The sequence below is a fragment of the Pinus tabuliformis genome, chromosome 3_2 (genome assembly GCF_031772625.1).
Source record: "Pinus tabuliformis cultivar Carrire ecotype Pingquan chromosome 3_2, CPIR1, whole genome shotgun sequence".
In the NCBI taxonomy this organism is placed as follows: Eukaryota; Viridiplantae; Streptophyta; class Pinopsida; order Pinales; family Pinaceae; genus Pinus; species Pinus tabuliformis.
The window spans coordinates 833,722,001-833,735,060 of record NC_142302.1 but is presented as its reverse complement, the minus strand read 5'-3'; positions in this window follow the sequence as shown (position 1 = coordinate 833,735,060).

Genomic DNA, 13,060 nt, shown 5'->3' with positions numbered 1-13,060 from the left:
CGACAATCTTATGGTCACCTGGTTAAGTTCACCAATCACTTCAACTTGAGATCGATCAAGTTGAACTATGCGCACCGCAGATTTCTGAGGTTGAACATTCAATTTGGCACATATTGATCTGGGTAGAATATTCGTCGAAGCACCAGAATCAATCAGGCAATTGTGCACATTTTTATTGAAGATTTCATAAGTGAGGAGAAAAGGAGGAGTATGGGATCTTGACCTTCCTCCAATCAAGGCAATGTCATTCGGATCAATCTTATTGATCATGTTGGTTGGAGGTCTTCCCATGTTGTGGGAAGCTACAGCTGTAGGCAAAGATGTAGTAGGCACGGCATGTAATTCCTTCATCATTATTTTCTGTTGATGTTTCAATTTGCTCAATTCGTAAAGAGTGATATTAGCCCTAGTCTTTTTCATGTCATCGATAATGTTATACTCCATTTCATCCGACACTATCAGTGTTCTTGATGGAGGTGCTTGATCTGATTGGACTGGGCTAAGTTGGGTCGCTCTAGTGGTTGTTTTCTTTGTTGCGACCTTATCTTTTGTTGCAGGGCTTGCGCCCTTCTGTTTAGGGGTAGTTTGGGGAGGATCAAGTTGATTTTTGCTTCGTGTGCTAACCGGAAATTCTTCTTGATCCTCTTCTTGTGGGAGGATGAAATCCCACATTCCTTGTAGTTCCACAACTTCTTCATCATCGGTCTGCCCTTCAGTGGTATTCTCTTCTTCTTCTTCTTCTTCAGATTCGATGTTTGAGACAGCATTGGGTGGTTTCACCTCCATGGGAAGGTTTCTTTTAAAATATCTGTAGGGCTTCTTTGAAGAAGTTTCTGCTACTTGCTTTCTTATGTCAATCATCTCATTGGACATGGCCTTTATCACCTTTTGTAATCCTTCCATATCGAAAGGATCTTTCGTTTGCTTCTTCTTGGTGTCTTCTTTGAAAGAGATCTTCTTAGATTTGCGTTCTTCTATTGCAGATCTCTTTTCTAGGGAAACTACGCGTTTTTCTACTGCTAGCGCCTCAGTTAAATTTTCAACTAAGGTCATCTTGCTTGCCCTATCTACGAAGATAGCCAAGTTAGATGGTAAGGCCGTGATGTACCATTCACATCTTACTTCCTCGCTGGGTTGAGAAGCAACGGGAATCTTGTTGAGGATCTTATTGAACCGTAAGTTGAAATCTTTAATGGGTTCTCTAGCCTCAGATTTAAGATTAGATAGGTCATTGATCAATGTCGCTGTTGATCTGTCATCGCCGAACTTGGTGAGGAATTGACTTTGAAAAATGTCCCAACTTGTGATGGACCCGGACGGTAACGAAAAGTACCATGACCCGGCTGTTCCTTGCATTGTGTAAGGAAAAAGTCGGACGACAGCATCTTCATTGGTAACTCCGTTGAGATTAACAGAAAGCATGAAATTATTGATATGCTCTTCAGCTAGCATCCCTGTTTGGGCTCGGGATGGGCCGGTATTGGGCTCAGGGGTGGAGGCATTAAAACCGCCCCAGGGTTGTTCCATGGAGACTGGGCCATCGTTGAGCTGCTAGTTAATAGAAGTGCAGAAGATGATCTCTGATGCTGAGAAGATGAAGGTATTATGATGGTTGATGATTGAAGAGGAAGTGTGGAAGATGGATGAGTGATCTGGGGTGAAGATGTGGGTGTCTGACTTCGCGGTGAGGGAGTTGAAATGGATGAGGTAGATGAAAGAGTCTCACGGTCAGACTCTGGAAGTGCTTTCCTTGCTCTTTTCGTAGTGGGGAGAGGGATTTCAGTTGGCTGAATGCCAAACTTTTCACTCTTCAATCTGGTCAGGGGATGAGCAGGATTGTACTGCGAAGTCACGTTGCCTTTAGATTTATCAGACCTCTGAGTAAAAATAGAGAATCCATGAATTTTACAAATCAAAGTTTGAAGTTCAGGGGGATCAATGATAAGTTGGTCTGATATATTAGAGTGTGTAGCAGCGGTGGATGCCCGAGCGACTTCTAGCTCCGAGTTTAATCGTATCGGAGAAGTCGGGGGAGTTGGTGAGGGTGATTTGCTCTCAGAATGGTATTTAGATTTTGATTTATGCGCCATTCATAGCTCGTGCCCTCCTTCTAGCACCAAATATGTTGAGGGCCCCGAAATCGGGTCAACAACAATGGGGATACCCACCCAGTTGGGAACCTGGTTGGCATCTCCTTGCCCGTTTGGTGTAGCGGGTCCGACTGGGGATGATGGGACCAGCTTCCCAATCTAAAAGATGTGTGTGTGTGTGTGTAGATTTTGAAGACACTAATCTAAAGGTAATTTTAAACTAATTTAATTCTAGACTCTAAACTGACTCTATGCTACTGTAATCTAACAAAAACAACACATCTAATCTATACTAACCCAGGTAATAATTCTTTCATTATGCGATTTAAAAAGATTTCATGCAACAACTGGTAATAAAGATCATTCAACTATCATAAGAATATAAATCAATTTAAGATGAACCGTTCTGCATAAGAAGTTAGGCAAAACAGTTGTGAACAACATATCGCATAATCAGTTATTCATATGTTAAGCATAAACAAATGATTCCACCGTACAAAAGTGCCAAATGGTAATCCAGACATTCATACATCAACATATAAACAAATCAGCTGTATATCACTCTAAGAATATGAGCAGAAATTAATCAAGAGATAAAAGTACCATTTATGACTGATTTTACTCACAAACTTCAAGCTATAACGATTTATCTCTACTTACTTCTAACATCTACTAAGAGTACAAAAGTGCAACATCAGTAGCAGACATTAAAATGCAAACATAAATAAATCTCGATCCATCCATTCATCAAAAACCCCCTCCGAGGGTGCAAAAGTGCATGTTCTGAGGACAAGTTTTTTGACAAATTTCTGGACCCTTCTCCAAATGCCATGAGAAGGGTTAAATACTACTAACTAACTAATCTTAATTACACAAATTTAGGGAACGACTTCAAATGACCGCCCTTTTACTAAAAGCAAATTTATTTCTAAAAATCAAATCTAATTTCTAACCGTTTCTGTATCTGCTCCTTAGTGCTATAAGAAATGCATCGTTTGCCTGGGAAGAGTCGGCTGGCTGTCTTCTTATTTCGTTTGAGTGATAAAAGTGGAAACAACAAGAGCTGGCACCTCTTTCTGACAGACTAGAAGATATTTTCGAAAATCTTTCTCTACCTAGGTGTATTCGCTGTGCGTATACTTAGTACAACCCAGGTTCCTTTCGAACTGATTTTGCTGTTGCTATTTCGGTTTTCGGTCGTGCAAATGACTCAATGAGTTAGGAGTCGCGTCGTCTCGACAATCCCCTGTATCGAGAATTGCTTCCGTTCTTTGTTCCAGGCTTTTCTGGACCGTCCTCCTTCTTTTGCGTTTCTCTTTTTTCTTTACCCAATCTGAGCTTCAAGATCTTTTGCAAACACGCTGCTTTTGTGTGCCTATGACTCTGAGTCTTAGAGAGTCTATTTTCATCAGCGCCTGTTGGGCGATACTCTAGAATCCGCGGTCCTGCTGCATGCGGCATCCATCTGCGGAGGCATCTTCTCTCTGTTACCCCATTGGCGCTTTGCTCTTTTCCTTAGATGTTTCCTACATATAGATTTATATCAGTTACATGTCTTGCAGTTTACGCAAAGAAGAAGAGAAATGACGAAAAGATTGACATGAAAGCATTAAGTTCTAATGAATGCGTAATTCTGACACTCATCATGATTTGACTCTTCGAAAAACGCGATACAATCATTCTTAGATACTCAAGCATGCGATCATTAATTTCCCTTAAGGTGCGCGCTCAATTTTGGGTTTACCGTTTATGTCGGAGAATTCTTGCGATGAGTCCTTTCTATGATTGGAATCGCAGTATCGAGGACTGTGACGTCATTAAGTGTTATCGCAAATTGCCAATATCGCAGATCGCAGATCGTTGATATCGCAGATCGCATATTTCCATTCAGTTACTTATGCTGCTTCAAGCGATGTTGCGATATGCGACGTCACATATCAGCGATCGGCGATTCCTTAAGATTTTCTTTTTTAAGAGTGCTTTGAATGTATGCGACGCGATGAACTTCGCATCGCTTCTTCGTAGCTTGTTTTTTGCGCTTAGGAAATGCTTCACTCTCTCTTTGCGATGCGATCAAGCCTTAGGGAGTCTAAAACACAAAAACTTTAACAAAAATATTTTTTGGATCTTTATTCAGGGTCCCCCGTTTGCTTGGTGTTATTGCTAATATCAAACAAAGGGGGGGGGGGGGGTTGTTGGTGACCACAACAGGTTCTTTTCTCTATGGCAAACTGGTTTCCCCAAATATGCGGTAGTTTAGATACTCCTGATGAACAATGCTCATAACGGCTGAGGCTGGGGTCTCATTGTAATTTTACTTTTGTGTCTTCTTAATAGAATTAGCCTTACTTAGAAAAAAAAAATATGAGTAAGTGGTCAAATAGAAATTTTTTATGTGAGGTAAAGATATAAATATTTTTGTAGAAAACTTATATAATTTATATTGAGTAATTTTATTATTATTATTATTATTATTATTATTATATATATATATATATATATATATATATTAAATTCATTTTCATTTTATATTAACATTTATAGAAACCCTTTCCCCATATCTCAGTGCTTCTGAGTCAACCAACGTGACACCCCAGGCTCACTATCAGTGGCCACCAGCTAGCGCATCTCCTTCACCAAGTGGAATTCAGGGCTATTTAATTAACCTTGTTGGCACTTCTAGCCCTTGTAGTAAACTCCCCTTCTTGATCGCTCCTGTAATAAGACAACAAAGACCATCAAAATTCTATTATCCAAGCATCATTTTCCTTGGTTATTCTCTCCTGTGCTCCCTTCGCCTCTTTCGACTCTCACTATGAAAATGCTACCATCCTGCCACCATATGATGAATCATGACAAGGGTAGAGCGAGACGTCCTAGCATAGATAGAGGTCATGGACATCATCTCACAGATGAAGCCACTGTTGCAGTTAAGAACCAACATTTGGCAAGATTGGTGAACCCATTACCCATTCTAGAATTGAAGTGGGAGGTGATCTCCATGGATTTAATAACCAGGTTACCGAGGACCAAGTATCAACATGAATCCATTATGGTAGTGGTAGACACATTGAATAAAGCGACATAATTCATACCAGTATAATATACCTTTTGGGTCACACAAGTTGCTAACATTTTCATGAAAGACATTTTCAGAATTGACGACACACCGAAAAATGATAGTTTTAGAAATAGATGCAAAATTGACCTCCTACTTTTGGAAGGCCTTGTTTGGGGGATTTGTGACTAAGTTGAACTTTAGTACTGCATACCATCCTAAAAAAGACGGAAAAATTGAAAGCAAGAATCATATTTTGGAGGATATGCTCCGCATGTATGTAATGGATAGACCCACAAAGTGGGAATATCTTTGCATTTAGCTGAGTTTTCCTACAAGAAATACTATAAAATGTATATAAAAATGAGCCCTTTTAGATATCTCTCTGGTAGGGAATGCCATACGCCACTCTGTTGGAGCCAACCAGAGGATAGGTTGATTCTTGGGCCAGATGCTTTGTGGGAAATGGAGAAAACAATGCGGAGAATTCAACAATATATTAAAATAGCTCAAGATCGACAAAAGAGTTATGCAAAGTCAGCGAGAACGTATATATGAGGGTTGAACCTTGGAAAAGTACACTCATTATGGGAAAATACGGTAAAGTAGCACCACCATTTTGCGATTCGTTTGAAAGTTTGGACCGAGTAGGTTCGATACCATATCTGCTGGCTCTACCTAGTCATATTAAAGTTCATATGGTATTTCATGTATCATTATTAAAAAAGGTTGACTTGAATTTGATACAGGTGGAACCCGAAGGATACTTTCTACCAGAGCCACTTTCTATCTTGGAACAAAAAGAGACCGTGCTCCAGAATTGGGTCAATGCTCGAGTTAGAGTGTAGTGGAGGCACTTTACTACCAAGGAGGCTACTTGTGAACTTCAATATAGCACAAAAGGAACTTATCCAACTATGTTTTAAAAGTAAGTGGTAGAATATTAAACATCGAGGATGGTGTTCTTTGTTTTTACGAGGCGAATATGTAATATCCCCCTTCCCCCCCATGTTCATGTGAATATTATTTTAGTAGTTGAACTATTGTTAGTAATGACATGGAAGCCATAATTTTTGTCTTCTGAATTACTATGATGATGTAATTAATAGATTTAAATAATATTAAAACTATTAATTTAGAGAGCTATCTTGGAAAAGAATAGGTGAATTAATGAGATCATTATCCCAATTCGTAATCCAATTTGAATGGATAGGATGGAAATAAAACTTTTCCAAATCAATCCCAAAAATCCCTAGGAATGAATTTATGTAATTGAATAGATGGGCAGAAAAAATATAATGAATCACCCAGTGCGAGGGAAGAACACTAGAATGATGAATAAAGCACCATAGTGGAAAAGATGGGCTTTAAAGTAGAAAAGAAAAAAGAATCCTTTAAAAAGAAATAGGATAATCATAGGCTATGAGTATTGGAAGAACCTAGAAAAATGGGACGTTGTCATCGAAAGTCTGCTAGGGGAATTGAGGCATAAGAATTCCTTTACCATAATAACAGAGGTTGTTGATTCCAAGGTAAAGAGGATCTTAGCATGTGGGTGAACCAAAAGAGAAGGTTCAAGGTTGTAAGGCAAATCTTTCTTTTCAGGTTACTTCGATTGTTACTGTAATGAGTTATTTAGATAGGAAAGTTTTTATAAAATTTTGTAGTGATGATCACTGTGTGGGTAATTTAATGAATTTAATGATATTATTTGAGTGAAAACCACTAGGTGGTAAGCCTTTAGGCTATTGTCTAATTATAGTACAGACTGTGTACCTTTTAATAAATTGGTCACTTTCTGTGATTTATTTACTTTATATACAGAGATGCAGACAAATTATACTAATTTGATCTGTGATGTATTTACTTTAGATACAAATATGCCGACAAATTAGAGTAATTTGACCTACAACTTGAAATGTAGTAAGGATTAGATTACAATACTGGAATATAATAAATTATTTAGCTATGCTAGAAAATGATGAGAAATGAAAATGTAAATACTAATATGTATTCATTGTAACTGAACTTGTGTATATTGTAAGAAATTGTGAGGAATATTTAATAATAAAGTTGTGGAAAAAGGCATAACTATCATTAGAGAACCTGAGTTGACATAACTACAAACGAGTTGACATAACTACAAACTTATGACTTAAGTGTGCATGCACAACTATACAAGGAGTTCAGACCGTGCCTCAAGAAAAATATAACCCGAACTTACCAACCATATTTTGGCATGAAACTACAATAAATTCCATTAAATGTTAAGTTTATAATATTATTACTGGTACTTAATATATACCAGTGCTTCAGGAAAAATAATAGAGCTTGTCGACATATATAAAGATAGAATGAATTAATTCAAGGCATTAAGAAATCATCCCAAGGGTTATTCGAAAGCCTTTGAGGCCATTAGAGAAGTAACATAACTATACTTCCGAGCTAGATTGTTTACTCGGGATAAGAAAATCCAACAACAAGATTATACCGAAAGAGAACCTAGTTATAATTAAGAACAACGAGAATGGTCGAATTCTATTTGCGAGTTTAAAGAAGCAATTTTACTCTTGATAGCAAAACATTAATTACAAATGAAAAAATTATATTCTGAAGCATGCTCTTAATTGAACAACTCCATATATCCGTGAATAGGGATAAGCTAACATAAAAAGGAAAAAAAATAAAGAACACAAAGATAATATAATAATTGTTGTAAGGTAACGACCGTAAACAGATTCAAGTACACTTTGAACATAATGTGCAATTTATTCACTTCAAGGTCATTACCAACTACAGAGGAAATTATTAAATGCATAAAAACTTAGTATGCATAAGAGAAAAATCCGTTGCAGTTATACAGTAAGAATCTAAATTACATAATGATGTAAAACACTACCATAGCTGACACCTAAAAATACGCAGTGATATAAAGTTCAACCATAGCCAATATATTCAAATTTGTAGAGCCCATAATATCGAACAAACATAACACTTGACTCTATTAAATTCAATGTCCATGACTAAGAGATGAAATTGTTTGGTGTCTAGCACCTTAAACCCAACCAAGGGAAAATTAAAAGAATAAGAGTTATCCCATTCAATTGGAATGTCGTATATGAACTTAGACATCACAAATAATAATAAAAAATAACCCCTTGTGGAACAAAGTATCACTCTAAGATTTACTGATTAATGAAGTATTATAAAATAAGTCGCAATAGTGCTCGCGGTTGGAGAAGAATGGAACACCGGTATAGGGATACTTTGTTGCACCAACCTGGAGTAGGTGTATCTGACCAGATCTGGTAAAAAGAGAGTGCACGAGCTAGTGAAGACGGTACGAACAATAGCAAGGATGCTATCAAAAGCCTGGGGTAATGGGTTGAACGCTCTTACCTGGAATTGGAGCAAAAGAAGAATGAGTTTATTTAAATTAAAGAAGAGAACTAGTAGGAAGAAATACTTCATACTTAGTAAGGGTAAATAACATACCTGTAAAATGTTGGTGTGGGATGAATGAGCATGGTGACACCAAGCCCATGTTCCACCATATATACATACATGATTTAACCAAACGTCATAAATTAATTTTAATATGTGAAAATTACATGGATTTCACCAGATGGTCGACTCTTATGAGGAAGACGAGTATCGTAACACTGTTAGAATGGAAATCCCGCAAAAAGAACCAAATGTTCCCTACCATAGAAAACCAAATTGAAATAATGTAGCTATAATTTTCAGTTGTCATCAAGGGGTAAAACAAAAAAGAAACACATTAACATATTATGAAAGGATGACAGAACCTTGGTGGAAGGAAGAAAATCATTGAGGGGATGTCATCGACAAACTCCGTTTGTGACGAAACTGCTTGAACATAAGTAAGCAACATTCCATAGTAAGGAACGAATTAAGAGACCACTTATGCCCCTGTTAAGCTCCATTAATTTTGCACAATTGCTGCCTACAATTATGGAATTTAAATTGCAGTCTTTCCTTAACTTATGGAAACTGCAGTAGTTTCCTTAAGTTAAGAAAATCAACTGCAATTACTAAATTTATTATTGGGAGCTACTAAAGTGATCCATTACTTTGATTCGAGTTCTCTGCCTTGATCTGTGGGACATCTAACACATAGCTATTAGAAGCTTGATGGAAGCTTAGCTATAAACTCATCTGTTTGGTCCCCAAGCTCTTATCTCAATCCCCTTCAGTTTTTCACACCATCTAGCTGAGATAGCAGAGCTTGGAAGTGCCTTCAGAATTTTTGTATTCTTTTCTTTTTGCCTGGATAGAAGCTGGAGTGCTGAAGAAGAAGCAAGTGGACTGTGGCCTGCATCAAAACATCACCAATGGCTGGAGGTAATTCGTATCCCTGGGCATTAAGTTTTTACAACGGTTCTTTCAGTTATTCCGCATGCAGAATCGCTGTTTTAATTTTCTTACATTTGGTATCGGAGCCAAGTTTTACCTCTGCCTTGGTGTGCAATTCGAATAGCATTAGAAATTTTATTTATGCTGAAGATTGCGCAACCATTAGAATCATGTAAAAGTACACGATCTACACATCCAGCGATGAGATATTCATTCTTATAGCTCATTTCAATTTTATTCTTAAATCCTAACGTGGTATTCAACTAGACGAAGTATTTACAGTATATACATATTTGCTTTCGAAATATGTTCAACTGTTGCTGCCCATCATGCTTGCTAAAGGGCACTTACCATGAAAGATGCAACAACTTGAGCCGTTTCGTGAGAACGGCTAGCTTGAAACGGCTAGGTTGGACATGATTCCATGTCATCCGAGCGTTTAAACACTTATTTTCAAAGTGTTTGTAGGTGAGTATATCAAATAATTATAACAAGCGATTTAACGAATAGCTCAATTAATTAATGGACGAGGGCAGAAGTTCGGACTTTTCAATCATAATTTAAATATACTTTTTTGTACGTATTATTAGTTAGCTTTTGTTGCATATATTTGGACTGTTCGCTCTCAGCCTCTCCCGTTAGAAAATTCTAACCCGCAGTCGTTAACAACAAAGTTAGAGGAGACAGGGAGGAGAAAAGCCTGCTGGAGTCTATTTTATATTGGAATAATTGCTTATAGATAACTAAAAGGCCAAGGAAAACCTGTGAAATATTTGTGTAGAATTTTGTAAATGCCTATGTTGTACCATATGGTATTGCGTCAAGGTAGTATCCATTCCATTCAGGAGAAACTCTTGTCGCTGAAGTTCGATATGTCACTTATTTTTTATTTTATTTTTTTATTGTGGATTTGGGAAATTGCAAGAATCCCCTTGTGGCTGAATTTTAATGTGACAGTTGCTTTTACATTGCGAATGGATTACAATATTTGTGTTTTTGAAATTTGGAAGGATAGATCAGAGACTTAAGTTGTTATGCGAGTACTTCATTAACGATTATGAAGTTTCTTTTGAACGATGGAATTAATCTATAATTATGAAGTTCATTAAATTGGAAATTTTTGAACTTTGAATTAAATTCTGATCTAGCTTATTCCCAAGCTGTTTTTTCGCATTCTTTGGGTTTGCAGTCGGAACTCAAATCTTTTACCTTAACCGATATCAATAAGTGCCTTTTATGAGTGATTACGGTTTTACTAGCAGATAAGAGCACCGATTTAGATTTACATTTTTATGTTGGGAATTCTGTCGAGGGGATATTGGTTAAATATTGGAAAATAGGAAATCTAACTTCTCAGAAAAATCATCAGAGCATTTTTATTATTTGATAATTATTTTTATGGAAGAGTAAGCTTGGCCCATATTTTCAAATGGATGTCTTTATGTAGCAAGGCTTCTGGCTGACACATCTAGTGGTGCAGTTAGCAGCCTTAAAGACTTGCACAATTTGTGTGGTAGCGTGTGCCATGCTATTCAATATATGTTTATATGATGGTTCTTGAATTTGTTAGCTGTGTTTCCTGATCCCATCATTAGCGAATAATGGCACTCTGTAAATTTTATAATTGATTACATATTTATTGTAAAATTTACGCTGAACTTACATTTATAATAATGAACATTTGTAATCAAAGAAGAAATAAGAAATGGTTTATTTCTCATTTGGGCATTTAGTTTTTTGATTCTATGTTTATTTTGCATGAAGTTCAGATTAGCGTTGTTGAAATTTAATTTAAATTTAATTAAACAATCAAAGTAGTCATTTTCGGTAATGCTGACTGCTTTAACCTTAATTTTTTATTTTGCTGGAGAATTATTACAGTTATATGGAGTTTATTAAAATGTCATTTTGACTTACTCCTTTCAGTAAACATTATTTTTCTCTCTGGTTAAGTTTTGTTTATGCAACAAAAATAATGTCTAGTGATCCATATAATTTTAATTAATTAGAGAATAGCCACAACATCTTTAATTAAATAAAATTATATATTTTGATTGGTTAGATCACATAAAGATTATTTAGACATTAAATTGTAATTAATTAGACTGAATATAATAAATTTTATCCCACAGGAATCTTTATTATATTTATCTAATTAATTAGGATAAAATTTCATAACCTACCCACAGGAGTTATGAATTAATAAGTTTTATCATAAAGTTTTATTGAGTCTGTTTGAAATGAAAATTTAGCCCACAGGCAATTTTTATGTCATTAGATTCAATTCTTTTTAGCATGATTTACATTGAATATAATAAATTTTATCCCACAGGAATTTTTATTATATTTATGTAATTAATTAGGATAAAATTTCATAACCTACCCACAGGAGTTATGAATTAATAAGCTTTATCATAAAGTTTTATTGAATCTGTTTGAATTGAAAATTTAGCCCACAGGCAATTTTTATGTCATTTGATTCAATTCTTTTTAGCATGATTTACATTGGTAAAACATGAAAGTTTATTAAGCCTCAATTTTAACATAAGCATGTGATTTTTTAATGCAGTAGTACAACCTGCAAATCTCTCTGAAATTCGTTGTGACATTCCCAAACTTAAGGAAGTAATCTCGTTTGTTTGTTATGAATCTAATATGGTTAACGTTAATATTAACACATGGTGGATTGATTCTGGATCAACAATTCACATTTCGAATTCCTTGCAAGGTTTGCAAAACCTAAGGAAGCCAGTGGGAAGTGAGAAAAGCATCTTATTAGGAAACAAGATGGGCTCGCATGTGGAAGCTATAGGAACATGTTATTTAACTTTAAGTAGTGGCTTTGTTTTGGAATTAGAAAAGACCCTTTATGTTCCAAGTTTTTCTAGAAACTTGATTTTAGTTTCAAGGCTTGTACCTTTTGGATATTCCTTAAACTTTTCAGAAAAATCTTTCAGTCTATTCTATAAATCTGATTATGTTGGGAATGGTATTTTTGTCTAATGGTCTTTACTGCATTAATTTACAAAACAATGTCACTTATGATTCAATGCATGTTCACATTGGCACTAAAAGATGTGTTATTAATGAAGATTCCTCTAAATTATGGCACCTGAGACTAGGTCATATCTCCATAAATAGAATTAAAAGATTGGTAAATGAAGGAATACTTGATACTCTAGATTTTACTGATTTTGAGACTTGTGTGGACTGCATAAAGGGAAAGCAGACCAACAAGTCAAAGAAATGTGCCAAAAGGAGTTCGGACATATTAGAGATCATACATACTGATATATGTAGTCCAGACATGGACTCACATGGTCAGAGATACTTCATCTCCTTTATAGATGATTACTCATGATATATGTATCTCTACATGCTTCATAAAAAGAGCGAAGCATTAGATGCCTTTAAGATCTTTAAGGCTGAAGTAGAGAAACAATGCAGCAAGCAAATTAAGATCGTGAGATCAGATAGAGGTGGAGAATATTATGGTAGATACACAGAATATGGACAAGCACCTGGGCCATTTGCT